At 47.8% G+C, this 13,732-nt stretch overlaps 1 protein-coding gene across 3 annotated transcripts in view; it reads left to right on the top strand.

Moving 5' to 3' along the window:
- Positions 1–9,229: 9,229 nt before the first annotated feature.
- Positions 9,230–13,732, top strand: part of TJP3 (tight junction protein 3) — a 30,536-nt gene continuing 26,033 nt past the window's right edge. The window contains exons 1-2 of one of the 3 annotated variants that reach the window (XM_027547223.1): positions 9,230–9,444; positions 10,806–10,874. The gene's annotated coding sequence lies outside the window, so the exon portion shown is untranslated. The remainder of the gene's footprint in view (positions 9,445–10,805; positions 10,875–13,732) is intronic. The other 2 variants (XM_027547222.1, XM_027547226.1) reach the window with 2 other exon arrangements.

Consider the following 13,732-nt stretch of genomic DNA (forward strand, 5'->3'; position numbering starts at 1 on the left):
AGAGCGGAGGGAGGGGGCCGGGCCAGGGAGCGAGGGGCGGGCCCGGGGCGGGGCCAGGCGCTGCGCCATCGCGCACTTCGCGCATCGCCAATAGGGACTCGGGGGCGGGGCCTGCATGCGTCAGAGTCCCCGGGAGCTCCACGAGCGCCCTCACGCGCCCAGAGAATGGAAGAGCAGCGCCATTTCTGCCAATACTGCTGTAGGGCTCAGTCTCTCTGTCGCGTGCGATTCTATGACAGCATGGACTGTAGCCCGCTAGGCTCCTCCGTCCGTGAGATTATCCCAGGCAAGAATACTGGAGTGGGTTGCTTGATATATTAACGTTATTAAATAGTGATATATTAAAAAAAAATAAATAGTGATATAGTAGACAAGTAATACTAATAAGTAAAATAAGATATTTATGATACATAACGTGTATTTGTAATGTGGTAAAAATTAGTTATACATAATAATAACATTCTTAAGTGTCGAGCTCAGTGCTATGCAATATCCCCCAAAGTCAGAGACCTGATTTTTATTTTTTTTTAATTAAAAAAAATTTATTTATTTATGTATTTGGCTGTATTGGGTCTTAGTTGAGGCGTGTGGGATCTAGTTCCCTGACCACGGATCAAACCCGGGCCCCCTGCATTGGGACCATGGGGTCTTAGCCACTGGACCACCAGAGAAGTCCCTGTTTCCTTTTTTTAAAACTACTATTATATCCCCATTCAATTTAGTTCAGTTGCTCAGTTGTGTCCAACTCTTTGCAACCCCATGGACTGCAGCACTCCAGGCTTCCCTGTCCATCATCAACTCCTGGAGCTTACTCAAACTCATGTCCATCGAGTCGGTGATGCCATCCAACCATCTCATCCTCTGTCGTCCCCTTCTTCTCCCTCCTTCAATCTTTCCCAGCATCAGGGTCTTTTCCAGTGAGTCAGTTCTTCGTATCAGGTGGCCAAAGGATTGGAGTTTCAGCTTCAGCATCAGTCCTTCCAGTGAATATTCAGGGTTGATTTCCTTTGGGATTGACTAGTTGGATCTCCTTGCTGTCCAAGGGACTCTCAACAGTCTTCTCCAACACCACAGTTCAAAAGCATGGATTCTTCGGTGCTCAGCTTTCTTTATAGCCCAACTCTCATGTCCATACATGACTACTGGAAAAACCATAGCTTTGACTAGATGGACTTTTGTTGGCAAAGTAATGTCTCTGCTTTTTAATATGCTGTCTAGGTTAGTCATAGCTTTCCTTCCAAAGAGTAAGCATCTTTTAATTGCATGGCTGCAGTCACCATCTGCAGTGATTTTGGAGCCCTCCCCAAAAATAGTCTCTCACTTTTTGCATTGTTTCCTCATCTATTTGCCATGAAGCAATGGGAGCAGATGCCATGATCTTAGTTTTCTGAAGGTTGAGTTTTATCCCCATTACCTAACACAAAACATTACACCTAGAAGATGATAAATACTTGATAATATTGATCAACCAGATGGAAACTATTATCATCCCCATTTCACACATGAGGAAACAGGAGCCCAGAGGGCTGAAGCCACATGTGTGGAATCACACAAAATACCTCGTCGTGAAGCAGCCTCTTTTCTTATTGTGTTAAGAATGATAATATTATTAAAGGGCAGTGGTGAGCTCACCAGTGCCACGGTCAGGCAGTTATTCATTCTGAAGTCATGGTTTGGGGAATAATAAGTGTTGCTATTAGTAGTTTTATTCATTATTAATGATTTCTGTTCAGAGACAGGTGGGGGATCTGAGCACCCAGTTGGTGTAGGTCGGAGCTGGGATGTTTTCACCCAGGCCTGTCCAACTCCAGACACGTGACCCCTCTCTTCACTGTCAGGTTGCTGGCGAGGTCAGCGGGAGGCTGAGACTGGGCTTTGGGGTGCTGGATGATGGGATGAAGGGGAAACAGCGAGACAGAGAAGCCTTCAGTCAGACCCAGGGCTCAGAAAGATGCTTCTAAAATATTCTCTATCAAAAGTGGAAGTGAAGTTGCTCAGTCATGTCCGACTCTTTGTGACCCCATGGACTGTAGCCTACCAGGCTTCTCAGTCCATAGGATTTTCCAGGCAAGAGTACTGGAGTAGGTTGCCATTTCCTCCTCCAGGGTATCTTCCCAACCCAGGGATCAAGCCCGAGTCTCCCACATTGTAGGCAGATGCTTTACCCTCTGAGCCTAGAAGTCCTCTCTATCAAAATAAGGAGACAAATGAAGAAAAGGGAAGATGTAGAGAACAGGACCCAGGATCAGGTGGAGGGATCCCCCAGCTTAGCTGTTAGAAATGAGCCAACTCAGAGGGGAGGGGATCAACAGATGATGGATACACGTATATGGTCTACCCATACGATGGAATATGATTCCGCCTTAAAAAGGAGATTCTGACACACACTGCAACATGGATGAACCTTGAGGACACGATGCTCAGTGAGAGAAGCCAGAAAACAGGACAAATAGTGTCTGATTCCACTCACCTGAGGTCCCTGGAGGAGTCAGATCCATAGAGACAGGAAGTAGATGGTGGGGGAGCGGTGAGGAGTCAGTGTTTCATCGACACAGAGCTTCCGTTTGGGAAGCTGAGAAAGTCCTGGAGGTGATGGTGGGGATGGTCGCACAACAGTGTGAAGGTCCTGAATGCAGCCAAGCTATGCCAGTGAATACTTTGTGAATATACGCTTTGTGTATTTTGCCACCATTTTTCTAAAAGGCTCCAAGAGGAGTTCTTTGGTCCTGATTCATTTTGAATCTGCCTTGAGAAAAGATTTATATCCATGGTTCTCAAAGCAAGGTGCCCGGACCTGCCCCCGTCAGCATCCACCAGGAGCTCGTTAGAAATGCAGGTTCTCCGGCCCGTCCCGCCCCACCTAGGGCTCCTGGATCAAAACCTCGGGGTGTGGGGACTCATAATCTTTCGCTGAGGCTCTAGGCGTTTCGGATGCCTGATAGAGTTTGAGAACCACTGACTCAGACAACTGGAAGTGCAGAGGAGGGGCCAGGGTCGGGATAGGGCAGCGGCTTTTGCTCCTCGGGCTTCATCCTCCCGTGTCCCTGCTCAAAATTCCCATTTTGCAGGATGGAAACTAAAGCTGCCGCGACTGGGATTGGTAGCCTGGTTTCGGGCGCCCCCTTGTGGCCATAGAGGCTATTACCTTCAGTACTGAGTCCTGCAGGTTGTTCAGTCGCTCAATGCTCAATGGCATCGGACTCTTTGCAACCCCATGGACTGCATGCAGACTGCCCATCACCAACTCCCAGAGTTTGCTCAAACTCATGTCTGTTGAATCGGTGATGCCATCCAACCATCTCATCCTGTCGTCCCCTTCTCCTGTCTTCAGTCTTTCCAATGAGTCTTTTCCAGTGAGTCAGCTCTTCGCATCAGATGCCTAAAGTATTGGAGCTTCAGCTTCAGCATCATTTTCAGATCAGATCAGTCGCTCCGTCGTGTCCGACTCTTTGCGACCCCATGAATCGCAGCACGCCAGGCCTCCCTGTCCATCACCAACTCCCGGAGTTCACTCAGACTCACGTCCATCGAGTCAGAGGATGCCATCCAGCCATCTCATCCTCTGTCGTCCCCTTCTCCTCCTGCCCCCACTCCCTCCCAGCATCAGAGTCTTCTTCAATGAGTCAACTCTTCGCATGAGGTGGCCAAAGTACTGGAGTTTCAGCTTTAGCATCATTCCTTCCAAAGAAATCCCAGGGCTGATCTCCTTCAGAATGGACCGGTTGGATCTCCTTGCAGTCCAAGGGACTCTCAAGAGTCTTCTCCAACACCACAGTTCAAAAGCATCAATTCTTCGGCACTCAGCCTTCTTCACAGTCCAACTCTCACATCCATACATGACCACAGGAAAAACCATAGCCTTGACTAGACGAACCTTTGTTGGCAAAGTAATGTCTCTGCTTTTGAATATGCTATCTAGGTTGGTCATCACTTTCCTTCCAAGGAGTAAGCGTCTTTTAATTTCATGGCTGGAGTCACCATCTGTAGTGATTTTGGAGCCCAGAAAAATAAAGTCTGACACTGTTTCCACTGTTTCCCCATCTATTTCCCATGAAGTGGTGGGACCGGATGCCATGATCTTCGTTTTCTGAATGTTGAGCTTTACGCCAACTTTTTCACTCTCCACTTTCACTTTCATCAAGAGGCTTTTGAGCTCCTCTTCACTTTCTGCCATAAGGGTGGTGTCATCTGCATATCTGAGGTTATTGATATTTTTCCTGGCAATCTTGATTCCAGCTTGTACTTCCTCCAGCCCAGCGTTTCTCATGATGTACTCTGCATATAAGTTAAATAAGCAGGGTGACAATATACAGCCTTGACGTACTCCTTTTCCTATTTGGAACCAGTCTGTTGTTCCATGTCCAGTTCTAACTCTTGCTTCCTGACCTGCATACAGATTTCTCAAGAGGCAGATCAGGTGGTCTGGTATTCCCACCTCTTTCAGAATTTTCCACAGTTTATTGTGATCCACACAGTCAAAGGCTTTGGCATAGTCAATAAAGCAGAAATAGATGTTTTTCTGGAACTCTCTTGCTTTTTCCATGATCCAGCGGATGTTGGCAATTTGATCTCTGGTTCCTCTGCCTTTTCTAAAACCAGCTTGAACATCTGGAAGTTCACGGTTCACATATTGCTGAAGCCTGGCTTGGAGAATTTTGAGCATTACTTTACTAGCGTGTGAGATGAGTGCAATTGTGCGGTAGTTTGAGCATTCTTTGGCATTGCCTTTCTTTGGGATTGGAATGAAAACTGACCTTTTCCAGTCCTGTGGCCACTGCTGAGTTTTCCAAATTTGCTGGCATATTGAGTGCAGCACTTTCACAGCATCATCTTTTAGGATTTGAAATAGCTCAACTGGAATTCCATCACCTCCACTAGCTTTGTTTGTAGTGATACTTTCTAAGGCCCACTTGACTTCACATTCCAGGATGTCTGGCTCTAGGTCAGTGATCACACCATCGAGGTTATCTTGGTCGTGAAGATCCTTTTTGTACAGTTCTTCTGTGTATTCTTGCCATCTCTTCTTAATATCTTCTGCTTCTGTTAGGTCCATACCATTTCTGTCCTTTATTGAGCTCATCTTTGCATGAAATGTTCCTTTGGTATTTCTGATTTTCTTGAAGAGATCTCTAATCTTTCCCATTCTGTTGTTTTCCTCTGTTTCTTTGCATTGATCGCTGAAGAAGGCTTTCTTATCTCTTCTTGCTGTTCTTTGGAACTCTGCATTCAGATGTTTATATCTTTCCTTTTCTCCTTTGCTTTTTGCTTCTCTTCTTTTCACAGCAATTTGTAAGTCCTCCCCAGACAGCCATTTTGCTTTCTTGCATTTCTTTTCCATGGGAATGGTCTTGATCCCTGTCTCCTGTATAATGTCACAAACCTCATTCCATAGTTCATCAGGCACTCTATCTATCAGATCTAGGCCCTTAAATCTATTTCTCACTTCCACTGTATAATCATAAGGGATTTGATTTAGGTCATACCTGAATGGTCTAGTGGTTTTCCCTACTTTCTTCAATTTAAGTCTGAATTTGGCAATAAGGAGTTCATGGTCTGAGCCACAGTCAGCTCCTGGTCTTGTTTTTGCTGACTGTATAGAGCTTGTCCATCTTTGGCTGCAAAGAATATAATCAGTCTGATTTCGGTGTTGACCACCTGGTGATGTCCATGTGTAGAGTCTTCTCTTGTGTTGTTGGAAGAGGGTGTTTGCTATGACCAGTGCATTTTATTGGCAAAACTCTATTAGTCTTTGCCCTGCTTCATTCCATATTCCAAGGCCAAATTTGCCTGTTACTCCAGGTGTTTCTTGACTTCCTACTTTTGCATTCCAGTCCCCTATAATGAAAAGGACATCTTTTTTGGGTGGTGGTTCTAAAAGGTTTTGTAGGTCTTCATAGAACCATTCAACTTCAGCTTCTTCAGCGTTACTGGTTGGGGCATAGACTTGGATTACTGTGATATTGAATGGTTTGCCTTGGAAACGAACAGAGATCATTCTGTCGTTTTTGAGATTGCATCCAAGTACTGCATTTCGGACTCTTTTATTGACCATGGTGGCCACTCCATTTCTTCTGAGGGATTCCTGCCCACAGTAGTAGATATAATGGTCATCTGAGTTAAATTCACCCATTCCAGTCCATTTCAGTTCGCTGATTCCTAGAATGTCGACATTCACTCTTGCCATCTCCTGTTTTACCTGCAGGTAAAAGGGACTTAAGAGTCTTTCACTCCCTCCCCAAATTTCCCCATATTCCTTCCATTCATTCATTCATTCACTTCACAAATATTTATTGAACACCTGCTATGTACCAAGCACTGTTCTATGCCACGGGGACACACGAATAAGCAAGAGCAAATTCCTACTTCAGAGAGGAGCAATCTAAGGGAACTCCCTGGTGGTCCAGTGGTTAGGACACAGTGCTCTCACTGCCAAGGGCCATGGTTTGATTCCTGGTCTGGGAACTAAAATCTCACAAGCTACGTATGTGGCCACAAAGGAAAAAAGAGAGAGAGAGAGACATCTAGGAGAAACAGATAAACAAGCAGACAATACACAAGGCATTTCAGCTGCTAATAAATGCTTTGAAAATAATAGAGATATTGTACAGCAGCAAGAGAATGTGATCAAAAAAGGCTCCACAGTTGATATGTGCTTTCAGTTGTTCTTTAGTCACTGAGCACCTATCCCAGTGTTTTCCAGTAGAACTACAGGGCGATGTAAAATTTTAAATGGCATTTAAAGTTTTCTAAGAATGCTCAAACTCCCGCACAATTGCACTCATCACACACGCTAGTAAAGTAATGCTCAAAATTCTCCAAGCCAGGCTTCAGCAATATGTGAACCGTGAACTTCCAGATGTTCAAGCTGGTTCTAGAAAAGGCAGAGGAACCAGAGATCAAATTGCCAACATCCGCTGGATCATGGAAAAAGCAAGAGAGTTCCAGAAAAACATCTATTTCTGCTTTATTGACTATGCCAAAGCCTTTGACTGTGTGGATCACAATAAACTGTGGAAAATTCTGAAAGAGGTGGGAATACCAGACCACCTGATCTGCCTCTTGAGAAATCTGTATGCAGGTCAGGAAGCAAGAGTTAGAACTGGACATGGAACAACAGACTGGTTCCAAATAGGAAAAGGAGTACGTCAAGGCTGTATATTGTCACCCTGCTTATTTAACTTATATGCAGAGTACATCATGAGAAACGCTGGGCTGGAGGAAGTACAAGCTGGAATCAAGATTGCCAGGAAAAATATCAATAACCTCAGATATGCAGATGACACCACCCTTATGGCAGAAAGTGAAGAGGAGCTCAAAAGCCTCTTGATGAAAGTGAAAGTGGAGAGTGAAAAAGTTGGCGTAAAGCTCAACATTCAGAAAACGAAGATCATGGCATCCGGTCCCACCACTTCATGGGAAATAGATGGGGAAACAGTGGAAACAGTGTCAGACTTTATTTTTCTGGGCTCCAAAATCACTACAGATGGTGACTCCAGCCATGAAATTAAAAGACGCTTACTCCTTGGAAGGAAAGTGATGACCAACCTAGATAGCATATTCAAAAGCAGAGACATTACTTTGCCAACAAAGGTTCGTCTAGTCAAGGCTATGGTTTTTCCTGTGGTCATGTATGGATGTGAGAGTTGGACTGTGAAGAAGGCTGAGTGCCGAAGAATTGATGCTTTTGAACTGTGGTGTTGGAGAAGACTCTTGAGAGTCCCTTGGACTGCAAGGAGATCCAACCGGTCCATTCTGAAGGAGATCAGCCCTGGGATTTCTTTGGAAGGAATGATGCTAAAGCTGAAACTCCAGTACTTTGGCCACCTCATGCGAAGAGTTGACTCATTGAAGAAGACTCTGATGCTGGGAGGGAGTGGGGGCAGGAGGAGAAGGGGACGACAGAGGATGAGATGGCTGGATGGCATCCTCTGACTCGATGGACGTGAGTCTGAGTGAACTCCGGGAGTTGGTGATGGACAGGGAGGCCTGGCGTGCTGCGATTCATGGGGTCGCAAAGAGTCGGACACGACTGAGCGACTAAACTGAACTGAGTGACCACATTCTTAAGAAATTTTAAAAACCTGGGACTTCCCTGGTGGTCCAGTGGTTAAGACTCTACACTTCCAATGTAGGGGGTGTGGGTTTCATCCCATGGTCAGGGAACTAAGATCCAACATACCATGGCGCATGTCCAAAAATAAATAAAAATAAAACAAGCAGGTGACATTACTTTTAACAATATATTTCATTTAACCCAGTACATTCAAAACCATTGTCATCTCTACAAGGAATCGATGTGTAAAACTAATGAACTATTTTAGGTTCTTTTCTGCAGAGCAGCTCTTCCAAATCCTGTGTGTATCTCACCCAGCTCTCATTCATTCAGACCAGCCACCTGTGGGTGGAGATTAGAAAGTGCTGCCCTACTGTGTGCCCAGCAAAGCTCTGAGCACTTTATGGACCAACATTCGTTCAGTTACTCAAGCAAACAGCCCTAGGAGCAGAGGCCAGTGTTGTTTCCATTTTTGAACATTTTGTGCTTGCTGGTTTTTATTGTAGGATAGCTGCTATCCAGTGTTTCATGTTGTTTCTTTTTTTTGGGGGGGGGGTGATTTTTTTGTTTTGGCCGCAAGGTGTGGCACCTGGGATTCTAGTTCCCTGACCAGAGATCCAACCCATCACCCCCTGTACTGGGAGCACAGTCTTAACCACCGGACTGCCAGGGAAGTCTCTGTTCCCATTTTTTGAGGAGAAGAAACTGAGGGGGCCCCGGTGACTTGCCCAAAGCTGCCCAGCTGGGAAGTGATAGAAAATTCTCAGAGTAGGGATCCTGCCACTCATGTTGGGGTAGAGAAGCAGATTTTGTGCTCAGATCCTCAGGAAGAGAAGGAGCGGTCCCTCCACCAGATGCGAGACAGTGCCTGGAGAAAGGCAGGGGGAGCGATGGGGGGTGGGGGATGCGGACGCGGGGGTGCAGGGGGTGCGGGCGGGGGGGACGGGGGGGTACAGGCGGGGGTGCACCATTCATTCACTCAGTTCTGAATTTATTCTACCAGTGTCTTCCACCTGCCACATGGGCCCATCTCTTGCTGATGCCAAGGGCTTGGCGGTAGCCAGCGCAAGTTGGGTGGGACTGGGCATCCCTGGCCTCCGGGCGGTCAGGGGTTAAGGCCAGCAGCTCCCACGTGAGCGCACCTTGCGACAGAACCACACACCCAACCAGGTCTCTCTCACTCTTGCCAGTCGGCTTGTGGTTGTCGCCCTGCTGGTTCCACCTGGCACGGGCCCGGCCAGTCTGTGGCCACCACAGAGAGGAGAAGTTGGGCAAACAAGTGGGCAAGCCAGAGCCCAAGCCTCAGGTCCCCTCCCTGCCCCCGATGCCAGGCGGACATCCAGGCCCTGACTGCTGCTGCCCGCCCAGAGGCCACCCAGCCTCCTAGACAGGTGAGTCCCCCAGCCCGATCGGCCTACCACCCCAAAGGTACTGTCCAAATGGGGCTCCCCCCACAAGGTCCTGGGCCCCCTGCCACCTCCCCCCACCACCAGGCTCCTGGGAAGGCAGGAAACCGACACTCCTGTGTGGGCATTTGACATAGTTTCTAAGGGATTATCTGGCCGGCAGTTACTGCCCCTGGCAGCCTGCCCAGGACGCCACAGCCACAGACTTCAGAGGGTCATTGTGGGCCCAGGCTCTTTCAGGGAGGCTGAGGGGGGTACCAGTTGGCCGCTGATTCCCCAAATTGAGGAGGGGAGGCTGGCAGGGAAGTGGCAGGTGAGACAAACTGGCACCTGGTTGGTATCTGGACCTCCTGGAACTTCTTAAGAGGCCCCCAAGTTTTCAGACAGTTGCATCTCGTCTCCCCCCACCCCTGCTGCTGGAGCCGGGGGCGACAAGGGTCCTGGGGGAGGAGGGCTTATCTCCTTATCTCGATTTCTTCTCTGGCTGAAATCTTCCTATGGAGAAATGAAGCAATGAGTGGGTGGATGATGGCCACAAGAGTCTGCAGAGCAGACTGTGGGCAAGAAGCCACGATGGTTTCCAGGCAAAGGAAGATTACACCCCCAAGAAGACAGAAGTCCCGTGGCAGGAGCTTTTCTGGGTCATTTTCTCCCAAAAAAGTGCAGGACAAAGAGTGCATCCTAGCCAGCCAAGTGTCTGATTGCACCTCAAAGCTCTTTGTCCGAGATGAAGAGGGCCCTCTGGGGCTCAGAATGCATGAGCGTCCCAGTTGCAGGGTACGGGGTGGGGGCGGCTGGCATTTGGAGTCACTCCTGGGAAACAGAGATGCTAAGATTCAGGGTCTGAGGAGTTAGGAGGGAATATACCTCTGCTGGGGTTTGGAGAGAGAAAACCCCATGGCATCAGAGAGCTCTGACTTCAGTTTTCCACTCTGTGAAATGGGTATAGAGACACCATGTCACAGGGCTGCTGAAAATAGCATATGGTAGAGCACGTAATAAATTCCCAATCACGCAAGGGGCAGGGTAAACTGCCCCCCCAAAATCAGAATGCCAGACCAGCGGCAGCATCTCATTGCCTTCCTGTTTTGCAGAGGTCAAATCCAGGCTCAGAGAGGGGCAGCCACCTGCCCTGGGCTGCACAGGAAAGTACGGTTGTCAGCCTGATAGGAGTGAAAATGTGGAGAGCGGGGGAGGGGTGGGGGCTGCCTAAGCCCCCCTACCAGCCAACACCCCAGTTTCAGCATCTTGTTAGAGTCCTCCCTCCCTGGCTCAGGGCTTCCTTGTGGCCCCGGTTCTGAGGAAAGTCCACTGCGGGAGTCTGGGTTCCTGTTCTTCCTCCTCAGGTCTGGCCTGGTGCCAGGGAAGCTGTGTTTGCTCAAGGCGGAGCCTGACACCCTTTGGAATGGGCTGAGGTTAGCCGGGATCAGGACTGGGAGGAGGGGCTGCCCAGGGAATGAACCTGCATTTAAGGAGCACCCACTACTGTGTGCTGTGTCCCCGGCCTTGGGGATTCAGGGGGCAATCAAGAGAAACAAAGAGCCCTGCTCTTGTGGGGCTTGTGTTTCGGTGGAGGAAGACAGACAAGAAACAAGAGACAATGAGGAAGTAAACTATATCCTGGGTTAGAAGAGGGTCAGTATTACAGAAAAAAAAAAAAATGAAAGAGGTACAGCTGCTGCTGCTGCTAAGTCACTTCAGTCGTGTCCGACTCTGTGCGACACCATAGACGGCAGCCCACCAGGCTCCTCTATCCCTGGGATTCTCCAGGCAAGAACACTGGAGTGGGTTGCCATTTCCTTCTCCAATGCACTTCAGTCGTGTCCTACTCTGTGCAACCCCATGGACAGCAGCCCACCAGGCTCCTCTGTCCACAGAATTCTCTAGGCAAGAGTACTGGATTGGGTTGCAGGGATAGGAGTAAAACAGGCAGGGAGGTATTTCACAATCTTAAGTAGAAAGATCAGGGGAGAACTCGTTGCTTTTCAGTTGCTCCATTATGTCCGACTCTTTGTGACCCCATGGACCCCTGGCAGGATGCCAGGCTTCCTTGTCCTTCACTATCTCCTGGAGCTTGCTCAAACTTATGTCCATTGAGTCAGTGATGCCATCCAACCATCTTGTCTTCTGTTGCCCCATTCTCCTCCTGCCTTCAATCTTTCCCAGCATCAAGGTCTTTTCCAATGAGTCAGTTCCTAGAATCAGGTGGCCAGAGTATTGGAAGTTCAGCTTCAGCATCAGTCCTTCCAATGAATATTCAGGGTTGATTTCCTTTAGGATTGACTGGTTGGATCTCTTTGCAGTCCAAGGGACTCAAGAGTCGTCTCCATCACAATTTGAAAGCATCAGTTCTTCAGTGCTCAGGCTTCTTTATGGTTCAACTCTCACATCCATACATGACTATTGGAAAAACCATAGCTTTGTCGGCTCAGGGTGACAAAGTAATATCTCTGCTTTTTAATACGTTGTCTAGGTTTGTCATAGCTTTTCTTCCAAGGAACAGACGTCTTGTAATTTTGTGAACTCATTGAGAAGGGAACATTTGAGCAGAGACTTGAATGGAGTAGTTGGGGGAGGGGCATTCCAAGCGCAAAACACAGCCTGTGCAAAGGCCCTGGGGCAGGATTGTGCCTGGTAGAACAGCTGGGAGGCCTCTGTGGATGGACAGAGGGGAGAGAAAGAGACACGGGGGAAGGCCTGGAGGGGACGGGGCAGGTCCTGCAGGACATTGTGAGCCTCCGGAAGGACTTTGGCTTTTATGCTTTGAGAGGTGGGAGACCTGGAGAGCTGTGAGCAGAGGAGGGGTGGGGCCTGACTCTGGCGCTCACTGTTGCCATCTGGTGGCTGCTACAGGGAGGACAGACTGTGGAGGGTGAGGGTGGAACCAGGGACCTGGAGGAGTGGACTCTGCTGGTCCAGGTGGGCGAGGATGGGGTGAACCAGGTGGAGGCTCAGAAGGAGAAAGAAGTGGGAGGATTCTGGACACATTTTAGGGAGAACTAAGAGCATTTGCTGACATATGAAAGACAGGGTTCAGGGTGATTAGGAAGAAAAGTGGGAAGAATGTTCTGGGACTTGAAGATGTTAACAGGTAAGAGGGAGTAGGTGGAAATTTCTTGAGGGAGGAGCCTTGGATGCTAGAGTGAAGGCTTTCAGTGTAATGGAGTAAGGGATTTTTTTTTTTTCAAAAAAATATAAAAGCATGACTATACTCTAATATAAAACAAACAAGGCCTTCCCTGGTGGTCCAGTGGCTAAGACTCCATGCTCCTGGTGCGGAGGGCCTGGGTTCGACCCCTGGTCAGTAAACTAGATCCCACATGCTGCAACTAAGACCTGGTGCAGCCAAATAAACAAAAATATATATTTAAAAATAAACAATGCTTTATGAGTTTACTTAACTCATTAATTAATATGTGAACTAATAAGATCTTACAGCTTGTTTAAAGGAGAGACTATTAAGAAAGAACACACACAGGCAATCAAGGCTGAAATGAAATAACAAATAGTTATAAAACTGGTCAATAACCACAGGACAATAATCAACAGTCTCCACAGGACAAAATTCATTTATATGTCTATGGACAAGAATCGTTTGCAATGTTACCAGTTTCCTGTAACTTTGCTGTTGTGAAGTCCTTAAGTTGTGTTTGATGCTTTTGCAACCCCATGGACTGTAGCCCTCCAGGCTCCGCTGTCCATGGGATTTCCCAGGGGAGATACTGGAGGGGGTTGTCATTTCCTCTTCCAGGGGATCTTCCCAACCCAGGGATTGAATCTAAGTCTCCTGCATTGGCAGGTGGACTCTTTACCATTGAGCCTCCAGGGAAGCCATTCCTATAGTTTACAGGGATGTAAAATAATTTGAAGACCATAAGAAGCACAGATAACTAAGAAGAGTGCCAAGAGCCTGGCATTGATCAGATGCTCAATAAATATCCTTGACCAAAGGCTAGGGAACTGTGGAATGTTCTTGAGCTAAAGCCACAGCTTTTTAGCCACACGCTAATTGCTGACACTGTTCTGTTTATTTATTTCTTTTGGTCGAGACACACAACATGTGGGATATTTGTTCCCTGACCAGGGCTCAAACCCACATCCCCTACAGTGGAAGTTCAGAGCCTTAACCACTGGGCAGCCAGGGAAGTCCCTCAGACAATTACTGCATATCTGTTCTGAAAGTCTGTGAGCTCTACCTCTGCAGTGTCCTGAGTTCCTAGTATAGGGCCTGGTGTGCAGTGGGTGCTCCATAAAGAAATGAATAGCTCATGGG

Source organism: Bos indicus x Bos taurus, chromosome 7, assembly GCF_003369695.1.
Source record: "Bos indicus x Bos taurus breed Angus x Brahman F1 hybrid chromosome 7, Bos_hybrid_MaternalHap_v2.0, whole genome shotgun sequence".
Lineage (NCBI taxonomy): Eukaryota > Metazoa > Chordata > Mammalia > Artiodactyla > Bovidae > Bos > Bos indicus x Bos taurus.